Source organism: Chrysoperla carnea, chromosome 4, assembly GCF_905475395.1.
Source record: "Chrysoperla carnea chromosome 4, inChrCarn1.1, whole genome shotgun sequence".
NCBI lineage: Eukaryota > Metazoa > Arthropoda > Insecta > Neuroptera > Chrysopidae > Chrysoperla > Chrysoperla carnea.
Window position 1 is genome coordinate 11,946,837 of NC_058340.1, and position 24,885 is coordinate 11,971,721.

Consider the following 24,885-nt stretch of genomic DNA (forward strand, 5'->3'; position numbering starts at 1 on the left):
GATAGGCAAATGTGGAATAATGGAGGTTAAGGGTAAGGCTACGATTTAGTAAAATAGCTGCTAGCTTAAAGGAATGACATCACAATTTTTGTTACATCAAAGTGTCTTTCTTTTTTAGTCACCCTATTAGCTCAGTCGGTTAAGGCGTAACCAATTCCGACTGCGGTATGCTTAGGGTAGCGGGTTCGATTCCCGCCGTCGCAACAAAATTAATTTAATAGTTGTGATGGGCTGATGTAGTGCATGGTATATGAATGAAGGAATTCGTATATTCACTCAGCCTCTGAAACTGAGGAGCTGATAAATGAAATTATCAGCGGAAAGGTAGTAAAACACATATATGATATCACAATGGGCTCTATAGCCTAAGTGTGTCCTTCGTGGACAGCCAATATAACCTAACCTAAGTGTCTTTTTGATACATGAAAAAAAGATTCAATTTTTTTCTTAATTGCTAGTTTTGAATATCTGCTTAAGATGCCTCCTTTTGATATTCAGTTTTTGCTTACCTATGTAAGGAGATGTTTATCAATAAACTTGGCTAAGGAATGATAATTTGTGACATATGTTCTCTAATGACATAAGATTACGAAATATATATTTGTTGGTAAGTCAAATTCATCAATATTAACATATACAATTCGTCGGTCTTCGCACTGCTTGTCATAAACGACTACCTCGTCACAAAAATCTTGCTTCATATGTTTGGGGTAAACCAGTTACCAATAAAGTGCAAAAAACTATAATTTATTCCAATAAAATGAACGACATCAACATAACAAATTTTGTTAATCTTTTTTGGATAAGGAAAAAAAATTAATTAATTATAATAAAATGTGCAAGCTAATATCCTTTTTTATAGGAGTTAGTTCATGTAACAGAAAATACAAAAAACTAAAGTGCAAGAACTTTTGTCGTGAAATTTACGTTTGCAGTTAACACGGTCTTCCGACATTTGTAATATTTTTGTACCCTTTAAAACTCTCAAACCATATAAACATAGAGGAAGTTACTGCTAGTCTAGTAATAAATGTTAGGGTGCAAGAGGCTACGTACAAACACACACACAATCTACATTATATGTATGGCAGGCTAAACATTGAATCTGTAATATCTTGATATAACTGCACATTTCAATAAACAACATAAAGTGATTTTCTCTAGACTCTGTTAAAAAACGTATTGTATCCCTCATTTTTCATAAGAGTACCTGATTATATAGCCGTTTTCAACCTTAATATTTAACGATATCGATCAACCTAGTATCGATATTACATACAAAGTTGAACGTTAGCTAAAAGATAACATCAAAATTGAAAGTTTGGCCCAAAATCAGTGGGTTTCAAATAAATTTCTTTCAGATCGGATAAAATTTGGTTGTAGGAACCTATTATGAAATATTTTTTTTTTAATTTATGATGTCATCACAATCCAAAAAATGTTACCGAAATAATAACATCAAAATTGGAAATCTGACCCAAAATAAGTGGGTTTCAAAAAACTTTTCATTCAAATCATACACAATTTGGGTGTATTATGAGAAAAATTGATTTTTTTTAACTTTATGACGTCATCAAAATTGTGGTACCGATATTTCGAACAAAGATGAATGTTAGTTTAAACATAACACCAAAAATGATAAGTTTGACCCAAAATTAGTACGTTCAAAAAAAAATCATTCAGATCGAATAAAAATGGGGTTTATTATGAAAAAAAAAAAGTTTAAAAAACCTAAAAAATTTAATTTTGCTCTATCACTTTCAAATTATATCCAATTTTAATAAACCAAGTATGATATTATGCTAATGGGTCATAATTTTAAAATTTGTGGTCAAATTTACCCTTATTCTAAAAGTTTTGAAGAAAGTGGACTTCTGATACCGATATTTCGCACAAAGGTGAATGGTACCTAAAAGCAAAAATAAAAAGTTTGACCCAAAATGAGTGGGTTGTGATACATATTATAATGTGGTGGATTTTACAATAGTTATGTGCGAGTGTGGAGTGTATGAGCATGTGAGTACAACCAATGTAAAACAGCACCGCATTATCAACTGTCTGACTAAACCAACCACTATATTTAAACAAAATAAAAAATAATAATAATGAAATTTATGCATTTAAAAGATAATTTAGACTGATTAACATGAAATTGCAAACAAGCACAATAAACAATGCTTCCCCATTCACACACGGTTATTATAACATGAAAATATATACATCTGAGACAACAAATATTTGGATATTGCATGTTAAATATGTAGGTCTGAAACAGGGTTCTATGTTAATAACTTTTCTTGGCCTACAATACACAACAATCATAAAGAAGCGAGAATCCCGTGACAGTAAAACTGCACTTACACGGATTTCAAAATTTCGCATATGAATCAATACTATTGAACGATAGGTGCGATATGGACTAGGCCTGCCAGGGTTTATCCTGGCAGAAATATTTTTTATAAATATTTATATTTTGAATAATTGTACCTACTTTCATGGAAATTAATATGTAAGAGACCATTTTATTGCAAATTTTATCATTTTCCAGGAAAAGGTGTGGTAGCTCTTATCGTGGCAGAAAGGTCTGTCACACCGATTTTAAATAATTTGTTCGTTTTGAGTTCTACTTTCGAAATATATTGGTGTGAGAGCACAAAACTTGACCAAAATATCTGTCACGACAATAAAAAATAAAAAAATCCTGGCAAAAATATTTCCCGGGTACATCTAATCCATATTGTGCGAAATTTTGAAACTCGTGTAAGTGCAGTTTTACTGTCACGGGGAGCAGGGCTAAGATGTCTTGTTGAGGAATATGTTTTTAAAAGCCAGTGTTTTTCAATATTATTCTAAAACCTCAACAATAAATTTGCAACCGAGAAAGATGATGCCGGGACTTTTAAACTAATATTACAATTATTCCATACAGTAAAAAATTGAAGAAGTTATAAAATTAAATTCTTTAAAGAATCAAACCAGTATTCGACTTTTAAAATTAATACCTTTTTCAGAAAAATATCTTGTAAATAAAAAGAGGAAGTGGTACATTGATAATGTACCAAAGTACGAAAGGAATATAGTTCCTACCGGGTGCTCACAACACCTCTCGATCTTTTTTTGAATTTATATAGGATGTTTTATTTCAAATGACCCAGATACTTTGCTTCGCAAATTTCCCTCTTCAAAAGTAAAAGAAAGAAGAAATGTGTTACGCAAATCAGATTCTTTTTTATTGAAGACTTTCGAAGTGAAATGAAGGTCAAATGCTTTTTTCAAAAGGGAACCCCATACTTATTACAGCAGGCTTTTTTCGTTTGTTTTGAAATATGAAAGTTTTGTTTGATTTTTTTTCTTTAGGCTTCAGTTTTTGGCATGAGAGTGCCAAATAATTTCATTTTAACGAGTTTTTACAAAATAAAGTGAAAAATTAGAACAAAAATGTTACCAAAAAAGTATTATATTTTTGCAAATCAAAGTTCTAAGTTCTAAGAATACCAACTACAACCTGACTGCAAACGATTGAAAAGTACTAAACCTTTGTACTTTTTTTTGCTCTGTTGTTAAGGAGTATACAAACAACCTCGTAATAGTTTAATATTCTTTATGTACCTACTTAGATACAAGTAAAATACACAAAGTTTCCCAGTATAGAGGTAAGAACACCTTTCTAGAAAATAATATTATATGAACCAGACGAAAACACTTGAATAAATTGAAAATTAAAAATATAAATAATAATATAAAATTAAATAAAAAGATCAACATAGTTACCTGCATTTAAAAAATTAATGAAACATTCCGTGGTGGATAAAACGTTTAGAAGTAACGACACGAATTTCTTACCAAACAAATTTTTAATAATGCCATTATTGTTGGTTTCTAATTTTGAAGTACTTCCGATAACCATAACCTTACAGAACTTCACTATTTAAAATTGTTCGTCAAAATTTCAAATTGTTAGTATTATTTGTTCAAATATTGCTATCTTTTAGGTAGATCGGAACGAAAATTCGTTGTGTGGAGCTTTGGACAAAATGATTTTTGCATTCGATTTTGATATGCTTTCTTACTAGAACAACAAAAGAAACAATATTATTCATTTTTAAGTTTTTTTGTCGGAACTGCATTCGGAACTTGTGCTTAAAATCAGTTATTCTAGGAATATCCCTGCAACTATACTAGTGGGCTATGCCTACGCAATTTTTTTACTTGCTGCACATAATTTCAAAATAAGGTTGCTGGCTGTTTACCTATTGAAAATAACGTATAATTTTATATTTTATTATTCGGGGTGAAAAAATACTTTTATGTTAGAAAGTTAAAAAGTATTATTAAATTAAATACTATATTCTGCATTTTTAAAGTGTTATTTAAAATTCCACAATTATTACTTAAATACGAAAAAGACAAACATAATTAAATTAAAAAGCATTACATTTGTATTTCATTGTATAATAATTAAATAAATAATACTATTAATGTAAATAATATGCAAGTGCAAATACTTTCTATATAAATACTAGCAGTGTCCTGCCTGTTTCACTTGATAATTCCGTTATATTTTCCTGGACACCGCAACATAAATGTCAACAAAACAAAAATATTCATGAATATAGAGAAGTAAAATTTAATATCTATGAACACCTTAAGCTTTCGATGTTGCTTCGATTGAAGGAATTATTTTGTGGTTGATCCTCCTTGCTATTGTAAGTCGATCATATCAATCGATAAGTTCTCGAAGAGGGCTTTCTTTTCACAAAAATATGAAAATATGGTAAATTATTGTAATCTTAAAACCAACGTAGCAGCATTCTAGCCGCCATGTTTATGAAAAGAAATCTTGCGTGAAATTCCACCTTTTCTTTTAAGACTAAAATAAGGATAGAGACTAAGATAGCTTAAGTCAAAAGTGAAAAAAAATTCCAAAATCACCTAACTAAGAAACAAAAGCAAGCGTAGATAAGAAAAAAAGTGGTTCAGTTTGAATAAAAAAAAAAAAAAATTAAACAAATTGAAGAAGATAATGAAATAACTGACTTTGAAGATTAATATGATGAAGACGAATATAACAACAAAAAATATTTTTATTATTGTCAAATTAAAGGAACATTTGCATCTAAATAATCTTTTGAATCAACTTTGAAAATTTGATGTAAATACTTCGCTGTGTCATCCAAGAACACCTGATGTATCAAAAACGGATCATTAATTTTGGAGATAACTCTCTATCTACAGTCAAAAAACAAACGAACAAACAAATAAATTTGATCTGTTTGTAATATTAGTGTAAATAAATAGTACAAAGCTCTACTTAGTTTGTGAATGTTATGACTTCCATATTGTTTATATTTTTATGTGAACTATTTATATTCAATTTAAGTGTCTACGTACAAAATGTTGTTAGGGAAAATGTTCTCTTTATACTAATAAAAGCGTGCATTTCATTCGTTAACATATTCTTTTAGTCAAGCAAGCTATTCAAGTTTAAACCGGAATGCACGAGGTTGGTTTTTTATTGTTTTGCATGATACAAAAAAATTAAGGTTTGCATGATTTAATATTTTGGGCAAATTATACAATTTTCGTTAGAAGGATTATTTTCATCCGATCTTCCCGCTAATGCCCCATTTTTTAAAATTAGAAATTGTCTGTGATAATTTGAAGTCTGGCAGTGGACGTAGAACTGGAAAATATGGTTTAATATGATGAATTTTTCTGCCGCTTCATCTTTCGAAAAATGCATTTCGAAAAATATTAGTGTCATCAATTTTTTGTAACTATGTATCTATTGCACATTGACGTTCTGATTTGCTGGTTGGAAGTAAAACCAACAAAAAAAGTGCAACAAAAAAAAGACACCAAAAATCAACCATTTTCATCTAGGTTACCTAAGAAACTTAAAACTTTTTCAATCGATTCAGCTTGCCATGAATTTTGAGAAAATGCAAAAATATTTGTTTCATGTGTCAATCTATATTTTTGTCAATATTTATATTTTTTGTTTTATCATTGAAACAAATTGAGTTGTGAAAGTTATCAGAAGTTAAAGCTTACAGAGATAATTTAAAGTAAGTACAAGAAAATTTTTATGTTATGCCATAATAAATATCCTGGTTAAACCAAACATAATGTACGCACATATTGGGTTGACTACTAAATCAGAAGTATGCCTTTTTTAAATTAATATTACAATTAATTCATGTCGTAAAAAGTAACAGTATTTACAAAATCAAATTCTTTAAAGAATCAAACAAGTATTTATCTTCTAAAACTAAAACCTTAAATTTTCAGGAAAATATCTTGTAAATAAAAAAAACTAACTGCTACATTTATAATGTATCAAGATGTGAACGGTTTTTTTTTTTATAAATATGAATTGAGATCGCCTTCCAATTAGTAATCAGTTTGATATTTGAGAGCTCTAAACTATTTATTATTTTCTTCTCAATCTTACATTCAAATTTTTGGATTTCTTTGCCCCACTTTTCAATTGAACCGAACATCTATGAATTTTAAATATTATCAAAGATAATTTATGAGTTGTAATCAATTTAACGTTGTTGAAATATATTGTTTTAGGCCTGACTAAGACAATTTATTTTCGAAAGTGATAATTTAAGAGCTGATGACACATTTGGTTTTTTGTAACCTAACCTATTTAACATAGACTATTAGAAGGACTCCAATGACGCCTTCTAAAATTAGTTCAGGCGTTTGTAACCCACACAGACCACACACTACAACCATATGAGTTAGAAAGTTGAAATAAATATATCTGTTCGATGTATAATAAAACTTCCAAGAATTCAATTATTTTACAATGGCCATTTAGAAGTAGATTTTACAACGAATGGACAAAAGGATTAATTGTTGGTATAATTATAGTACTGTATTGAATGTACTTTGTACTTACGTTTGTATGCGCCTAATCATTGTATTTAAATTGTATTGTATTTATAGTAGAATAATAGAGATTTAAATAATTGGTTGAACATTAATATCTTAATGAAAGATTACAACAAAGTGTGGTCGATTTAATCAATTAATTTAGGAAATATCTATGCATTTGTTCAATGTATTGATTTCTATTTAGTGGATATAGAAAATACCCATAGAAACAGATCAAATCATTATCAATAATTCCGTAATTAAGCCATAGGCGTACAGGATACACTACAAATATGTTTAACTTCGGTAAAAAATGCCTGCTTTTGCAGATCCCAGATTTTGGAGATCCCTCAACAAATGCTTCGGGAGATGTATAGAAATTTGTGCGAAATGGCAGCTTGAGATTTTAATAGCCTTGAGATTTTTAAAATATCGTTACTTCCACTATCGCTATTACTTCCATTTTTTCTCGCACAGTCTCTTCTAATAGAGCTAGTAGTGGATTGTTTCTCCATTTAAATTTTATTGAAGGGATCTTAGCAAATAAAGTTAACATATTATGTTACTTCACCGTTACAAAATAATTCATTATAGAGAAGAAAAAGCGAACTAATTATTTTGTTTATAAGCTCCAACAGACTCAGTAATTATTTTCATTTGAGATAAATATATCAATAACGTAAATAAAAATTTTTCCAACGAAGTCAGAAATATGAAATAATTGACATGAGATTGGTTAGTTACATGGGTATAATATATCCGGCTACAACGGCTATGTACTGTTTTGTCGCCGTGTTAAGTTAGGTTTACTTGGACGACAAATAATTTTACTACACACTCTGTAGATGAAGCTTGTTACACACGGATTATACTTAATAATCTGTTCTAAGAAGGAGCTAAAAACCATTCTGATTAAATATTTAATTTTTCTCCAAAGCATTTTATTCTTCGAATAAAAAACACTACCTTGAAATCGAGCTATCCATTTGAAAGCTTTGATACCACCCAAGGATAGACAGACAGACAGACACATCAAACAGGTATAACACTCCTTATTTAATTGAGAATTACAAATAAGTATGTTGAACTTACTAAACCCACCAACCGGATTTAACTCATACTTCAGTTTTAACTTTTTAATTGGAATTAATGATGCACTTAATGATCAATTTACCTCATTTTATAATTTTAAAAGCAGTTTATTGCTATTTATAAATATAATTTACCACAGTGTTTAAATTAAAATTGATATTGCTCATTAACTGAATACACATGAGATAAAGAAAATTGCTAGAAAAGTTTAGTAGTTTTATACAATTTTACTTCACTTTATATTTTATGGTATACATTGCTTTTAACTATGCACTTTATAAATTCTTATTAGTAGTTTTATCAACCGCTAAACATAAAATCGAGAAATATATTAAGTATGATACAGAGACGTATACAAAGTACATTTATTTAATATCGTAAAATTTTATTTAAGGTTTGATAAATTTCTTCTTTTTAACCCCCAGCCTAAAAAAGGGGTGTTATAAGTTTGACCGCTATGTGTGTGCGTCTGTCTGTCTGCCTCTCTGTGGCAACGTAGTGCCTAAACGGATGAACCGATTTTGATTTCTTTGGTTTTGTTTGAAAGATATTTTAATGGAGAGTATTCCTAGATATGTTTCAAGTGCAAGTTTAGCGTTCCGTACCCGAAAAAATTGTCGGAGGTTTTCTTAATTTCCTAAATTTCACTTGTTATAGCATTAATTTGTTTTGTTTAGAAACTGATTTATTTAATATTCGTTTTCAAGATCATGCATTGCTCAACAATCATTCAAGATTAAGAACCAATACGAAAAACGGCAAATTTGTGCTAACCTAGTACAACCAGTTGATATTTCTTTTAAAAATACAGCATGTTTATTTTCTAATCCGCTTGATGAAGAAAAATTTATGGTTTGTATAAAAAGATGTTGTTTTTACAAAACTTTGATTTGGCTGATTATACAAAAAGCACAAAGAGATACATCAAAATGATTCGCTACGAAAATATATTCTTGGATCCATTATTATAAAATTTAAAAAATTCACAATTTTTTCCTCGAACGTCGCCCGTTAGAAAAGTTTCTCTGATGATTTAATATACAAATATCAAAAAGTAGACATTAAAAAGATAAATCGAATGAGATTCAGCTAAAAAAGATTCACGTATATTTTTCGAAAAAAATCGACAAAAACCGCCTACAAGCTTTTTCCAAAACAGATTCTAATTAATAATAATATTAAATCTTTTTCTGGGGTGTCTTTTATACCCTGTATATATGAAATATTTATCAAGGTATACTAATGTTAGTCGCAATTTTGAATCACTTAGAAATATTGTTACTCCAGTCCTCATAAAAAGATAAACAACTTTTGTTGGAAACATTTTTTCGTAAACATCACTGTTTACCCGTGAAGGCGCAAATTAGTCGTAAATTGTATAGTATGTATCTATTATATGGGAATATCAGTTATATATGTGTGACATGTATGTATTTGAAATGCGATAGAGTAATCAACACTGTCAATGCATGATATTTTTACAGTTAACTCAGTCAATTGTTTGTTTTCACTTGTTATCTAACATTATATTAATTTCGTTGTTTTGTTTTATTTTTCTTCGTTTTTTTCCATCGAGAACAGTTTCAAATAAAAACAGAAAAAAGAATATTGACACAGAAAAATATAATATTCTCCAACGACGTACCTGATTTCAAATGAAAAATAAAAAACTAAAGTGTATAACAATTCTCCTTGTTTATTATTACGCGAATATGAACTGATGGCGTTCCAGAGTCATGATTTTCTTTTGTCTAACCAACAATTACATTATAAAATTATTCTACCAACTCAAATAACTTTTTAAATAACATTTAACTTCTTATAAAACTTTGGGGAATAGAAAATATGTATTGTAATTGAAGTAACTAGATATGTATTTGAACAAAACAGATCACCACTACTACATCTCATGTTGTTATTGTAGATACTTTTATATGTAAAGAAAAATCTAGGCGATAGACAAGTCGATTATAAAGTTAAAAAACTTAAAAACATCATGAGATGTAAACGTAGGAATAAAAGCAAACAAAAATTATTTTTTAAATATCTTGTTAGAACATACAATTACTAACTACTTACGTTCTTAATACCTGGTTTAACACAAGCTAACAATAAAATAAATAATTTAAAAAATCAAAAACCCAATTGCATTAAATAAAATCTGAAAAGAAAGAAAGAAGTCAGTACATATCGACTTGAAACAGTCGGGGCCCATTATTGGAATGATATAAGCCGATATTAATTTTAAGAGACCCCGATTGTTAAAGTTAAACTTCATTTTACTAAATTAAAATTTTGTAAACCAATTTTTAATTTATAAAATTAAAACATATAGGTATATAATTTATTAATTTTTTCTTTACTTTGATATCCTACTCGATAGGCAGGGATAACTATTTCAAGCCAAAAATCCACCATTTTGTGTTTTTCTCTTTTCAAACACTTGTCAAAGGACGCTTCGGTTCTTAAGACGAATATCACGATACCTTAACTGTCGAAATCCATTGAGCCGTTAGGAAGAAACGAGGTAATAAAGAAATTGACAAACAAATATTCATACTTACACACATATAAGATACGCGCAAATAATATAATCACTCCTTGACAGTCGGGTAAAAAGAGAAAAAGTCGAACATCAATTCCTAAAGTATCATCATCTCTACTTCTAAGTAGTTTATCTAGTGAAAACTGTTTTCCTATTTTTACACTCTCTTTCATTAAGTTTCGTGACCTTATGAGACTCCACCAAAATACTTATTACCACTCAAAATTTAAAAAATATATAAAAATTGCCTCATTATACTAACAAAAAAACCCGCGGAGATGTTAATGTTATAAAAAGGCAAGATTTTCTAGGAAGATTTTGGATTTTAAATATTATTTTTAATAAAATAGTCATGACAAACTATGTACGTTTTAGTAGTCAAGCAAGAGGAAGATCGGATTCCATTTGAGAGAAACTGAACATTTCTTTGAATCCTTGCGTATTTCAATAATCTTAGAAATTATTCTAATAATTGACGAACTTTATAACTATCCTGTTTGTTTATGTTTTAATATTGATACTATGGTATTGGCAATTTTTCATATAATATATTTTTATTGGTTTCATAGATAACATATAGTTTGGTTACGTTTTTATTACTTTTATAACACCAAACGTTGTAAAATAGTTTTGCACTGATTAAATACAAAAAAATGTCATTCACATTTCTGACAATGGCTCTCTCATACCTGTCGTGCATGATTTAGTCTGATCAATAATAGTCTGACTGATGATTTCAGAATAGTCTGACTAAAAGTGTTCCAATTTGAAGGGTGTAAAAAATTTAGTTAATAGTGCAAAAATATTTTGCAACAGCCATGAAATTCAGCTTTATTAAATATGAAAGTCACAGCAAAACGTGTTTTAGCTAGTATGTTAATTATTTCCATTTTTAAAGTATGAAATTTTTTTATTATGCATAAGATAAATATCGAGAGTTTATTTGAGAATTTATTGTTGCAGGTGATTCAATTTGCGGATGAAATGGTAGCGGGAAAATTATCGTGTGGTGATTTATTTTGCAATACAACTCTTTTTAAAGGTAAGTGACGACCTATATTTACTAAATTATAACTGATCTATTTAATACATGCAAACATTAAGTTCATTCGGACGAATATAAATTATCGTATATGCCAAAATTAGATATTTATAGCAGCTATGAATATTAATAAACATATAGGTACAAATGTATCGCCATAAATACTTAATAGATATAATTAATAATTAATTTGACATTCAATATGTTTCCCAGTTCATGGTTATCATTTTAGCAGCAATGCTGCTTTTAAATTCATTTATCTTTTCTATTAAAACTATTGATTAAGTCTTTCTGTATTTTTTAAGAGTTGCGTTGATATAATTGTATTTTGTTCGAGCTATTCGTAGAGAGCACATCGCATGTTCGATCAACTTAGTCGATCATAGCGCTCGATGCGGACCAAACTTTCTACTTTTTTAATATATAATTGGCATCCAACACATATTAACTAGATTTAATGTTGCCGTTAGATTTCATTTTCATCGTGTTCTCTACGAATACTGTAACGTTCATCGTGTTCTTCCTATTTTGAGAGGACTCAATAATATTTCATTGTTGAATAAAAACTGGAGAATTTCATTGCTAAATAAATTGTGTATCACAAATTACGTTTTTCAGGGATTTATGAATTGAACATGGCTCGACAAACTACAAGATCTTGGAAATAAAATAAAGCCACTATCATTATTCCTTTTAAGGCTACGTATATCATTAAATAATGATTGTTTGGTCTTTAATGTAAAGATTAATAATTATTCACTTACATTGATTGAATGGTAGTATATTATATTTATTATTGAATGGAACGAAATTTTTCTATATTCAATTATAAGAAAAATACACAATAAAAAGGAAATATGGTGAGATTTATAACGTAAATGATATGTGTAAATTTACAGGGTGCTACAATTTACAATATAAATGTATACAAGATAACAAAAAAAAGAAAGTATAATAAGTATTACAATGAGTCTAGAGCAGGCATGGACAAATGTGTCTCATTACTTTTAAAGAAACTGAGATAAGTAGAAGATTCGTATACCCGTCTCGCTCCCTTCTCTATGTGCAATGTAGACTTGCATAAAGAGACACAAAATAAAGTTTATGGCACTCAATAAAGCTAGAACAATGGTGACTTTGACTTAAAATAACTCGCCCATACCTGGTCTAGAGGATATATAAAATAAATAATAACCATGAAGTACGGATAAATATTTACAAAGAACTTTAGAGAAATTTCAAATCCAGTTCCCATTTACAACAAGCTTTTTGTTGACGTGGATAAACCTATGTTTTTGTTTGTAATAGGGATCATTTCGTGAACAGGAGCTCAGCCAATAAGGCCCACAAATTGCTTTGAATAAGTGAACGAAGTAAACATAATATTCTACTAATATATTGAAAATAAGCGGTGGGTGAAAAGTTCCATCTGCCGGTGTATTAGTGAATGAAGTCGGTAGGAATAAGATCTACTATATTGACAATTAGCGGCGGTCGAAAATTAATTAAAGAATTAACTAAGTATACTCCCGGAAATAAATTTTAGTAAGCAAACAAAAATGATAAATAAATAAGTTACTGTAGACTAATCAATAAAAATTTAATTCGATGAGTTGAAAAAATAACACTCTGTGTCTGGATCCTTGGCATGAATCCAAGGGATTCGAGTTCAACTCGTGGTGCGAGTGTATTTTTTTAACCCCGAAATAAAAATAGGGGTTTTATAAGTTTGACCACTATAAAGCTTTAAGGCAAACGGTAATTTATCTAAGAGTGTTTTTAGATATGTTTCAGGTTCAACTTTTGAGTTTTGTAGCCGATAAATTTGGCGGAGGTTTTTAAAATTTTGTAAATTAATTTCACTTGTTAATTATCTTTCATTAAAAATGCATGAGTATTACACATGATATCTCGAGTTCCAATGATCCGATTTACTTGAAATTTGGTACAGATCGCCCCTACTATCTTCTCAAAATTCTGTGCTTAAGGTAATATTTAGAAAATAATTTAAAATGAAATATTTTCTCAGTTACTATTTGGTGAAAAAAATTTTTTACCTAGATCTATAATAACAGCCTTTTTGCTACGCATGGTAATTCAACCCAACTATTTCATCGCCTAGATCAGAGATCCAATCCATTTTTAACTATATTTCGAACGTTTTTTATTCACTTCCAATGAATTAGTGTACCCGGTTAAAAAAATCATTTGCTGGAACTTTTTGTATATAACATACAGTTTGCTTCAGCTTTAAATTGACTTTTAGAACGTATTATTATTGTTATAATTGTGTGAGTTTTTCTTTTGTGTGTTTGCCAATATTCTGAAGTGAATTCATTTTTTATTCAAGTTTTTGATCGAAAAGATTCTAGTTATTTTTCTATAGTCGTATAGTACTGAAATAAAACTAGCAAATACTTTTTTTTGTGTGTGTAAAATTTAAGCATTGTAATAAGTTATATGAAATTATATACGCATTAATGGTAGAAAGGTTTAGTTGATTTCCGATCTTTTGTTAACGATCCATATAGTTATAACTTTGTCGGTAGGTACATACATATTGTACGATATCAATTTATCGTTTAAATTTCACTGATTAAACAAATAGAAAGTTCAAACTGTTATCTACATTCTGTATCGTTTATGTTTAAATTAATGGCATTCGAAATGATCAAATGGCTTTTAGAAAATAAATAGAAACCGATATGCACAATATGCGCGTTTATATAACGACCATTTTTATCAGATTCGACTTTTTGTTTTCCGAAATTGATTTTATTGACTCAATTTGCATTATGAACCACAAGACAACAATTTTTAACCCAAATCTTTAGTCGCGTGATGAGAGATTTATTCACGCATTCTGCAATGCGGCAAATATTCTTTAACTTTTTAAATCATAACCTCTACATAATTTTATATCAATTTATTTTTTAATGGTCTAGCCAATTCAAAATAGTTTGATTAGGTGATTATTGAATGATTATTCAAATAAAGGTGTACATGCCTGTACCCTTCAGCTCAAAGCGGCTCAAAACGAATGCTTAACGATTTTGTTATAGATACTTATACTTAAACAAATGTAATTAACAACTATTATATAATACAACGTTAAAAAGATTAAATTCTCCTCTTTTTCTCATCTGTTACAAACATAAGCATTTTTTATCCACTGTTTGAACGGGCTTCTCCTTCGATTTTTTGTATTTTCTCGTGAAAGTTTTGGTATATAGTAGTATTAGAAGAAAAATCAGGTATGATTTCAGTGGCGTAGCTCGCCTTGGAGGGGCCCCGTATCAAAATTATTTGGGGGGCCCAAATGAAGGGTGAAGATTTCTCACAAAAGAAACAAAATTGCTTGCATTAATCTAAAATAAATATTTATTGATTGATTATAAGTTATCACTTCCTCCTAGAAATTGACCTAGCCAAACAATTCAAATTAAACATACACTTTTCTTGCCTTTTTTCGGTAAATTGATTTATTGAAACATGTAAAGCTGAGGACGATTTCAGTTTGCTTGCAAATGTAAGGGGCCTCTGTAGCTCGGGGGCCCCGAATCATTGATACGGCTGATACGGCGGTAACTACGCCCCTGTATGATTTATCAAAAACCCCAAGAAAAAAAATATTGCTACAAATATCACCTGACACACAAGGAAAAGATATCTTTGAAAAAAAGTTTAACCCAAGAAACAAACAGTTTTGGGCTGCTATTTTCGAAAAATAGCAGTCGTTACATAGCATATTTTTACAGACCCATTGGTATATTCATTAGTAAGACCTAGTAGTATATTTAACATAATAATGGCGCTAAAACAATTAACTGCCCGCTGCATTTTATTTCTTCCCATTTTTGAACGGTAGGAGAAATTACTAGCGACCGCCAATAAATATACCTATACGCCATTATAATCATTTTCCGAAACAACGCCACGTATTTCGTTCTTAACATACAATTTATTTAAATACGAAAAATAGTCTCACAATTTAAAGCAGATTTAAGTATATTTTAAAAATACTTCAATATTTGTCTTAAATTTATCTTTTTAGAAATATAAATGGTTTGAGAGAGGGTATAAAATGCGTGTTAACACTTATATTTTATGCATGTACTACTTATAAGAAACAGCAAAAAGCTTTCTCATATATCATCACCTAGAAATTCTCAAACATAGAACATTGAATATCTAAGTGGTTAAAAATTATAACTAATATATTAAATTATCGTCAATTTAAGAAATACATCCATGTGCTCTCTTCTCGATGTCGTTTTGGATTGTTTTGGTAAATAGTAAAAACAATCAAATTCAAACGAACCACTCTAATAAAATATTCAAAAATATGAACTTTCAATTTTAAAACATGATAAAAGAACAATAAAAAGTTTCTATCACATGTAAAACAGGTAATTACTTTCAGATTAAATAATAAAGAAAACCTATTATTCTACAATACCTATTTAACTTTGTCATCAACCAATCACAACTTACCTTGAATTCCTCCTCACAATAATTTACTAATGCTAATCTCAATATATTATAAATGCGAAAGTAAGCATGCTTGTTTGTTTATTTGTTTGTTACGCTTTCACGCTAAAACTAGCGAATGGTTTTTAGTGAAACTGTACAGCAATATAGCTCATACTTAAGAATAACACATGGGATATAATTTATAAAGATATATTAATAAAAAAAAATTAAAATTAATTTAATTTGACGTTACCATAAATTACAGATTTCTGTAAAAATAATCATTTGACGTAAGCATAAATTACAGATTCCTGTAAAAATAGTCAATATAAAATATTTCTCGGTCATCTTTTCTGATATAATCAATGAATAATTAAGACTATTATACATTTATGTAAATAGAAAACCATACATATATTTTACTTGTGTAAAACAATCCTAACCATTATTTCGAGTGTTATAGAAGAGGGATAAACGAGAGCAATCTTTGTCAATCTCTACTTTTAAACCCAGCGAAGCGGGTGGTATCACTCTAGTGATTAATAAACGCAAAATGACGGGTTATCTAAATCAACTCAGGCCAAACACCCGCACATTTATGGTCTCGTTTTTTTAAACTCCCACCACAAACAACATGCAGCATAAGAGATGGTAGAAACGAATATCTTTGAGCCTTTGGAGTAAAATACATAGGCCACAAATATAAAAGTTTCGTAAAAATTTTTAGAGCTAAATAACTGTTGCATAAAGAAGTCATATATGATTTAATAAGTTAAGAGTAAATAACATTAAATTATGATATTTGTGGAAAGTCAAATAGCTGAATTGAGCACAAAGTAAATAAATATTAAATAAAACAAGAACTATATACACAAGAAGATATATTCTGTCTAAATTTATTGGCATATATAATTTTGTACTAACTAGTCTAAGAGGCAATACTAAACAGCTGCAGCCTTATACAAAAATGGATGTAATTACCAAGTTGTTGCAGTTGCAAAATAATTTCATTTACCTTAAATATTTTGCTTGTTAAATCTTATCATAATTTTAACCTGCCTCATGGCTTATTAAGTTTCAGTAAAGTTCTGATAGTCTTGTATGTCAGCAAATGGACAGTGGTTCCAAGATTTTCAAAAATCGATAGTTGAATTCTATGTCATTCTAATATCTAGAAAGTTCAGATTTCATGAAAATATGAATTAAAAGTCCTAATTTTGTTCTTCTTATTGTCTTTTCCTTCCTGATTGTTTTCAGTCATAAAATGAAAAATGCAGACATTATATTATCCGTCGTAAATTATCAATTACTTAAACAACTATCTAGGTGAATTTTGCTGATTTTGCTCGGAAATACATGAGTAATGAGTAATTTCTTTTTTAACTTTCCAGAGGAAGTAAATGTAATGGGGCCGATTTTGAAAATTTCCAGTTTTACATATTTCCGCGGTTTCAAGGCCGCAATATCCGAATCAAACCTTTTCAATGTGATGTCTGCGCATGTGTGTGTACATATGTACGTATGTTCGTTCGGATTTTTCGCCTCGATTATCTCGCGAACCAGTTATGACATTAACACGTGATTGGGCTTATCCGATGCGTTATCGCGTATTTAAGAACTTTTCAACATAATTAGTGAAGCCGTTTTCTAATGGTACCAAAAGACTGAAACAAACTGAATAAACAGAATTTGAAAAGTGGATAAAACACATCATTTATGTATGGAGATAGTGATCGTTTCAGCATAAGCTGCAGTACATGTTCGAAGAATAATCTATGAAGGCTAACAAGACCTTTTTTTTAATGTTTTTCCTCCTCTGGGAAGTTAGTCGTGTGGACTACAGGGGTCGCACTCACACGACTTCAATACCACACCGATTATGCACTGCCAATTTATTTGCAGTAAATATTGAGGGCTTATGTGTGTAAGTATATACTTCCCACGAACAAAAGAAAATGTTTTTATTAGCGAATTTCCGAAGGGAATGAATCTATTTCTTTTGTACTGATGAAGGAATTTTGAAAAAATTTCTCAAATGTTCATCGATCCTAACTAGTAGATGTCAAAAATGACTATCATTGGTATTTGAAAGACCCCATTGATTTCTTATTCGGTTTAATTACTCGTTAGCAACTGTTATTTGTATGAACCTTCAGAAATTCCACTACAAATTTATTTATTGTGCACAGGCAGATATACCCATCATTAGCACACCCTAGTAACTTTCCTACAGTCTGTATATTTCCTTACCTATTATCTTCCACTTTCTTTCCTTTCAGCTATACACATGTTGTCCATTTGTTAAAATCCTCAAAAAAGCTAATGAAATACTTTAAGGTAGCTTTTTTCTTCTATATTCGATTAGTCACTGTTATATTACTTAAAATCGGCACGAATCTCCGAAGAAACCGTATAGCTTTAAAAGAACGATTTCGCCACATGAACATTCTGAAACTTTTTTCTAGCCGACATCAATTTTTATTATTATGAACGCCTCTCAGACTACATGAATTTCATGTTGATTACAATAACCCTGATTGACGCGTTACTTTAATACTGTTAAGTAGTATCTACGTATTTAATTATATATTGCAGTAGATAATATTTACCATTAGAGTAGCTGTTAGTAGCATAGCTCTTTCACTTTAACATTGATGTTATCAACATCAATATTGCAGATAGAAATTAGATATTCTTGTACATCGTTATATTCATTATATTTACGACATGCAATATTATGGAACACGGAGAGAAACACAAGAAGCATCATCATTGAGGTTGTTGCTATTTAAATTGTTCATCAGTGTCTATACTGTTTAAAAGTGTATAAATAACGTTAATAATATTATGACAATGAACATAATTGAACGTTAAGCTTTAAAATGATCTCATTATTATTATTTATAATATTAGTATTATTATTATTATTGTTATAAACCAGCTTTTCCCCGGGTCATTATTAACTTCCTGGTATAGGGAACTTCTTGTAACCAATCCAAAAATCCAAATCGAAATTTTCAATATTTCTTTACGTTTCATGGTCTGTGCACGTATGCGGATGCATTAGTGTAAGTTCGGGAACATTTTTTCGTTCACAATTTTTCATGAATGAAAATAATCATAATTCATTGAGTATATCAGAAAAATTGGCCAAAATTTTGACATTTAGTATTTTAAATTTTTACAGAATTCTTTCATTTATGATTCAAAATGATGTCATAACTCTGATCCATCTATAATCACCATTTTGAACCTTGAATCTTGACTGCATTAAAGATTTCTGTAAAAATTTGAAAAATGATAAATGTCAGATGAAAGTCAATGAAAGCGTAACAAACAGACAAATAAACATGCTCACTTTCACTTTTATATTATATAGGGATAGGAATTGTAAATTAATGATATTCCATAAATTAGGTAGTTCTTTTATTTAAAATTAAATTACGAGCTTTAAACAGAAAACTATATAGTCATCAATTTTATATCGAAAAGATAACAAGCAACGGACACAAAGGTACCTTCAGCCTATACTTCATGTTATTAATATTATTATATCTTAAATAAAATATTTTTGTATATTATTATGAATGTACGTAGAGTTTTAATTGTCATTAAAATGATAAAAAGCACGCAATTTGATCGTAAATGTTTTATTGTTCACTTTATAAAAGTACATAATAAAATTGTACAGTAAATTAAATTCAGACAATGTGAATACATAGAAATAATTCTAGTTCAAGTCGATAAACAAAACTTTCGAAAATTTATTATTGTTATAAAAAAATTACTTTTACTAAACGTTAGTTAGTTTTTTATACTTCTTTGCGTGGCCTGTAGATAAATATTTAATATCCATTATAATAAATAACTTATGTACCGAATGTTATGTTTTCTAGCAAGGACAAGTTTTGTGTCAACAGCAAATCATCAACCTGTGATTGTTTTCATTATTTCTACCTCGATTGTTTTTACTGTCGAAAGATTTGTTTATAATAAACAATCCTGTTTTCCTTACAATATTAGTTCATTTAATAAACTTTAAAAAAACACATGTATTAAATCGGATGGCATTAAAATGTTCAGACATAAATAAAAGAAACTTTTAACCAAAAGAAAACCGACTTCAAAAGAAAAACTTTTCCAAAACAAATTAATATGCACTAAAAAGTAAAAAAATAACGATAATATAATGTAGTTAAAATAACTGTTATTTTTGGACTTTTTAGTTTCGTGAGCTTTGACATAATTTAGTTCTGTAACTATAAATTTACGACATTTATCTAGAAGCAAGCTTTTTTAAGCACCATATGTTTGATAATAATCTGGCCTAGAACTTGCTTAGAACTGAACCCTCGGTTTATCGGTAAAGTACTTAAACGAATGCTTGGCGAATTACTTTTTTATACCAAATGAAGTTTTTTTACTATTCTAAGTCTAAGGCATTTAATTAAAATTATAAACGACTGTTTTTAATAATATGATTTTGTGTTTTATGTGTGTGTGTTTTTTCCAGTTTTTGTATGTTACTTGTGTGTATTATACTTTTCTTTGTAACTATAAAATACTTAAACTCCTCTGGGAATTTATAAACATTACCTTCTTGAAAAGAACAAAAAAGTCTTCATGGTATAAATTTATTTCACAGCGAGAATTTATTATGATTCATCAACAGCATAATAATTTTATTTCATCTTTTACAATAAAAATTACATTTTTTAATTTATATGTGGTCTATGCTGTCCTGTATATAACAGCGGAGCAGCCAGAACATAGTGCACCAAAACAATATTTTGGTCGTTATCAGGTCGTTATCGTTAACTTAATAGTCGAAAGGTTAAACTCGATTCAGCTTTAACTCGCTCAGCCACTTAGCCTCTAATATAAGTAATATATCAATAAACATGCACTGCTAATGGATTTATGAATCAAATTCGAATCTGTTTCATACGGGACCATCGAGAGACCAGCCAACTGCCTTCATGGAATAAGGATTAATAAGAATTTTTATCATAAAATGAACAAAGATGTGCCCTCATCACTTTAAATCAACTATAAATATCAGAAAACATTATGAATTACTCGATTAGATAAAAACTGCGCAATATCATCATTTGTTACTCCTCAGGAAAACCACCCTTGGGAACTTTTATATGTTTACTCTTAAGTTTATTACCTATTTTACTTTTTTCTAGTTTTCTAAGAACATTTTGTTTATTTTAATCCATACTGAACTGCTCATTTTCCCGAGGCACAATGGAGTATTTATATCAAATTTCTGGACAATAGTCAGAAAACTCAACTCTATAGTTTTATATTGAAAGGGGCTTTTGGTGTAGTAAGATAACCACTCCATCTTAAGCAAATCGCTTGAGTTATCTCAAACTCACCTCCCGCCTGATTTGTAAGCAGCAATCTACCTGCTCATATGGATGCATGTTATCGTGTCATTCAATTTACGTTTATTGTGTTTGCTAGTACAATAAATGAGGAATTTTTATTATATTGAAGACGAAAGTTTGTGCTTTATTTATTAGTATTTAATGTTACTGTTTCTATAAATATAATTAAATATTTGTGATTTATCTAGCTGTTAAAAAAGGAAATTTTTTTCATTAAATTTATCATACTCAAAGCTTTTTGTTTATGTGTCAGGCGCCTTTTCTCTTCAGACTAAGGTAAGGATAGAGATTAAGATATCTTAAGGCAAAAGTCAAAAAAAGGAACAAGCAGTTTTCCAATGCAACTTTGTATCTTATAATTCCAAAATCACCTTGCGTGGAAACAAAAGCAAACTTAGATAAGAAAAACAGTGGCTCAGCAGCAAAAAAAATTTAAGAAAAAATTTTTAAAATTTAAAAAAACGAGGAAATTATTATTACCAAAAAAGTCACCCTATTTTATGTGAATATTACCTAGTAATAATAAAAATATATGATTATATATAAATTTTAAGAAGAATATAAATTAATAAAGTTGATTCTGTTAGTGAAACAAATGTCGTGTTAATTGAAAAAGACCACCACTCAAACGCAAAAGTAACAACACACACATATAATACATTGAGATAGACCGACATATACCTACAACATAACGAACAGAATTCATTTAAAGTGAAATTATGAACACCCAAACATCAAACGAGCTGTGGTGATTAGTGCTTTAAAATGAACGTTAAAAACATACTAGCAAAAACAAATGACAGTATTTCAGCACAGCAAAAACGTTTTAATAAAGTTGGCGTTGACAACTAAATATAATACTGTTTGGTGTTTAATAACGTATCGTATGCGTTAGAATTTAATTGATATTCTTACGGTTTAATTTGTTTTAGATAAATCTACGTAATATACTTTCTTTGTTTGTGTTTTTAATGGCATAATTAAGTTGTTAAAAAAAAAATTAAAGGTTTATTAAGTAGGTATATAGATTATCCCTTTGCTATAAAAGGATTAAAGTTTTTTTTTCTGGGCCAATTTCATATGTTTGATCACTGAGATTAAGGCTGTAAACACATATGACTGATAATAAAGTATAAGTAATCAACTCTGATGGAATTTTCAATACCGCAAAGTACCAACTACGATAAGTGATAGTCTGTATCTTGAACACACATTATGTATGCAGCGTGTTTCAGAATAGCTAGTCTAAGGCGTTTTTAAAGGAGGGGCCATAATATAACATAAAACTATTTTTTAATAGTATTTTTACATTGGAATGTGTAAGAAACAAATTTCATGTTTATACAAGCTAATTATTTTTTTGCAAATAATAATAATAATGTAAATAATAAATTTTATAAATTAAGTATTGAAATAAAAATATTATCCATCCGCTTTCTAATATTTTTGTTTTCAATTCTAAATTTCTACAATGATTCTATCAGCAACAAAATAATTACCTTGTATAAACATGGAATTTCTTTTTTACACATTCCAATGTAAATATATCATTAAAAATATAGTTTTATGTTATCTTTCGACTCCTTAAAAAACGCCTCAGGCTATCTATGCTGAAAAACTCCGTACAACATGAATTTCGCTTTGTGGTTTTTCCAAATTTGTCACAACATATCATAGACATCATAGACAAGTGTCATAGGACGAATTTCAAGAAGTGGATGTTTTAAATAAAACTGCAAACACTTGGCGAGCTATTCCCTCGCTTTCCTAGCGTTTTCAGTATTAATATTAAAACATAATGGTTTTGAATACAAGAGAAGACTCTATCTAGCGATAATAATAGAAACTATAGTTTGCAACGCCCAAAGACCGCCCATATAACTTAACAGAAATTTTTGTTTAAAAGCTTGCAAATCATTTGCATATAAACATAGAAAAGATGCTAACGCAACAATTTTTAACTCTAAAATTTTGTTACAGAAGAAGATATTAATGCAACAATTTTGTTAGAGTAAATGGTGAGTTAATTTTCATAAATTTCCATATTGTTGTCTGGAAATAAAAATTTCACACACAACTATAAAATTAAGACTAAAAATGTACATGAAACTATTTAACCTAAAAGTTAAATGTTCAAAATGTAAATCAAAAATGAAATTCCTCCTAAATTTGTATGAAAGAATTATATGTAAAAAATTCATATAACAAAACAAACTATAAAGTTTATATAAGAAAGTGGAAAAACTTATCAAATACTCGGGGAGGAAATATGGCACAGCACATTAAGATGTATAATGAAGTAGGCATCATTAGTCTTTTTATTCAATAAAAAAATCATCTGAGTGTTTGAAGTATGGTTTATATCTATTTTTACTACTACATAAAATATTTTGAAAGCAGCATCGATTCCAAATATGGCTTGAAAATAATGCATTTATCAGTTAATCTTTAGATTAAAGTTTTTAAGATTTGAATATTCTTTCCTGGCTTGTAATCTAAAACAAAAATTGTTTTTTATCAGTAAAAAATTTTTTTGTACCATATTGCATGAAAATTATTAGTTGGATGTATTAACAGTTTGGAGTGTATAAAAAGTTATAATAAGTTTTATATATATCGGAGAAAAACATATCAAAGTTTGTTATACAATCTATTTTTATAAAATTGGAGAATATGCAATTGATATTGGATGAAAATCAATGGACCTACATAACATACACACACACACATATCCGTACATGCTCAAGTGTTTTACAAACTTTAGCGTTGTTCTTCGTGATAACGATTTATACAATTTTTTTGTGTCTGCTAATAAACAAAAAAAAGTACTGAAAAACTTGTATCCCTTTAAAATTGAACGAAAAAGAATACGTGTAATACTGATTGGCAAACACGATTAAATTTTTTTTTTTTTTTTTGAATATACAAATAATTTTCTTTGATATTTTATTTTATACACGTGACTAGACCATTCTTTTTATAAATATTATCGTGTTTGTTTTGTTCCTAAGGGCGGATATTATATGTCATATAAATAAATGTTTAACGATTAATTATCCTGTTATACACCGTATTCATACAAGAGACGAAAAAAAAATTTTAATAGCGTAGTGTAAAATGTTCGTTTGCTTCATATATTTTTCATAGATATTGTAATCGGTGTCACAGAATCTCAAGATACCCAAACCGCATAAAAAAACTCTTTTTTTAACCCCCAACTAAAAAAAGAGTTGTTATAAGTTTGGCCACTATGTGTGTATGTCTGTCTGTGGCATTAAAGCGCCCAAACGGATGAACAGATTTTTTTTTTTTTCGTTTGAAAGGCAATTTAATGGAAAGTGTTATTATACCTAGGTCTCAAGAGCAAGTTTAGGGTTCCGTTCGCGATATTACTAAAAAAATTGGCGATGATCTTCAAAATCGGCTCAGTTTGGAAAAGGTATTAG

General features: G+C 29.0%; 1 protein-coding gene across 1 annotated transcript in view; it reads right to left on the reverse strand.

Moving 5' to 3' along the window:
* LOC123297861 (lachesin-like) overlaps window positions 1-24,885 on the reverse strand; it is a 547,758-nt gene that overhangs the window by 404,773 nt on the left and 118,100 nt on the right. The window lies entirely within an intron of this gene.